Below are 2,319 nucleotides of genomic sequence, written 5' to 3' on the forward strand. Positions count from 1 at the left end.
AATGCCAGTGCCCCCAGTGTAGGGGCTGAAAGCAGGGCAGGGAAGGGACATCTGTGGCCTTGTATTTCAGGCTAGCAGGCCTTGAGGTGAATGGAGGAGGAGGAGGGCGAATGCTCAAGTGTTTAATCTCTCTGGGGTGGACAAGTCCCCTCTGCCTCATTCCACTGTCTTGACTTGAGTGCCTCTAGGGCCGGGTGGCTCCTGCACTCCCTGAGAAAACCTGCTCTGAGAGTGGGAAGGTCTTCACTAGGTTGGTGCTGCCACTCTGGCCTTGGTTGTGGGGTGTGTGCGTGCTTGTGTGAGTGTGCACGCAGGTAGAAGCTAAAAGCCAGCAGGAGACCACAGCGCTGCCTGTAGGGAGAACTTTTCTCTGCTCCCGCAAAGGAAGCAGGGTCATTTCTCTTTGGGTCCCTTAGTTGACTTCAAGCCTCTTCAGTCTCAGAAAGAAACTTTTGATAGATTCATTTATACGGAAACGCCAAGAAATGACTTTATAGTTTCCTCTAAAGGGGCAGTTTTAACCTAAATCATCACTTCTCTCTGGGGCAACAGCAGGCAGTGGGGTGGGGAGAAGTTAGTGAGGGCTGCTCCCTCTGGCTCCGGTTGTCACCAGAATCCCTCCTCCCACCTCTACAGCAGGCTTTTGGCAAGTGGGGACCATTTCTTCTGTTTCTTCTGAGTCCTTCCCAATCACGGCACAGTGAGGTCCCTCCAGAGGGGCTCCCAGTGAGGGGCAGAGATGGAACAGCAAGAAAAGCCTTTGTACCCATAAGCCACATCACCAAGCAAAAACTAAGGTGTGAGTCCCAGCTGTGGGTGGCTGCTGTGTGGCCTTAGACAAGTCATCACCCTCCCTGGGCCTCCATTGCCCACCTGGGAAAGACGAGGTTTGGGAGAGTGATGGTCATTGAAGGCTCCTCTGGCGGAGGTGTCTGAGGTTCCGGGTCTTTCACCCTCCTCAGGTTGCTGGTCAGCACCTGGGCCAGGCACTGATTGCCACAGGGCCGGGTGATGGACTCTAGATGACCCAGTGGCCCTAAGACCAGCCAGGCAACCAGACTCTTCCATCTGGAAATAGTAGAGACACTCTTTAGACAGCCCCTCGTGTGACTCCCTCAGTGACAGGTGGCGAGACCGAGACCTGGGTAGAGGGCTGGCTTGCCGGAGTCTCACATCATGTGAGCACTGGGTCCGAATTACAAACGTCTCCTGCCACTTTGCACAGCTGGTTGAGTCTCAGGGGTAAATCCTGGTGGGCTCCCTGATAGAAGTGAAAGCTAAGGTATGTTCTGAAGGAAAGTGTGAGTGGAAAGAGATGGGAGCAGTGGGTATAATTTGCAGGTCTTACAGAGAGGGGCCCCATCTTCTGCCCAGAAGCCAGTTGGGAAGGGAAAGGGGCTGGGTGATCCACCTGCCCTTGGCCTGTGTATCTCCTGCACCCTAAGGCTCCAGAAACCCCTGGCAAGGGCTGGTGTCTAAGCTGGCTGCTCTGCATTTGGTCTCTGGTGTGAGTAATGGAAGACGCCTCTCTCTGTGGGCTGCCCCTGGGCCAGTGGCTAGACTGGGCCGGCCACCACCGTAAATTACCCAGGGAGCTGCACTAGTGGACACGGTTTATGCATCCCAGGCATCCACCCTGCAACTCTGAGAACGGGCGGCAACATGTCATTTTAACAAGGTTGCAAATTTCCTTGTCACCCAGGAGGTGAACAGCCATGGCCAGCACCACCTCACTCACCCCCAGACCCCTCCAGGACATCCCCAGCCTGGGCAGTGGGTGCAGAAGGTGAAGGCTGACAGGTCTCATCGCTAGATCGGGGAGAGGCACTCACCTCCCCAGTTGAACTGGACTCTGAGATTTGGTCCCCCCTGACCTCCCACTCTACCTCTTACTCTCTTGACCATCTCTCAGCGGGATCTCAGCAGATCCCACTGTCCCTGAGCGTGCTGTGCCAATTTCTCCCCCAGATGTACTCACACTGCTCCTGCCACCTGGAACACATTCTTCTCTTCCCCTCTATCTGGATTCTTCTTTCAAGGCCTAAGTGAAGACTTCTGCCTCCAGGAAGCCTCCTGTGGTTGTCCTAGCATAACCCTTAGACCTCTGAGAGCAGGTGAGCCCGTTTTGCTTGCTAACTTTGGTGATCAGGCTGGTTGCTGGCTGGAGCACCTGATGGAGGCCGCATTCAGGCTCAGCTGGAAAGAGTTGCATGGATTGGCGAGGTCTTCCAGGCTCAGAGAGAGGGAGGCTGGGGTGGCTTATGTTTGCTTTCCCTGTTGATGCATCTGGGCCATGTGGTCACTGTTCATACCCTTTGT

The sequence above is a fragment of the Macaca nemestrina genome, chromosome 9 (genome assembly GCF_043159975.1).
Source record: "Macaca nemestrina isolate mMacNem1 chromosome 9, mMacNem.hap1, whole genome shotgun sequence".
Classification (NCBI taxonomy): Eukaryota; Metazoa; Chordata; class Mammalia; order Primates; family Cercopithecidae; genus Macaca; species Macaca nemestrina.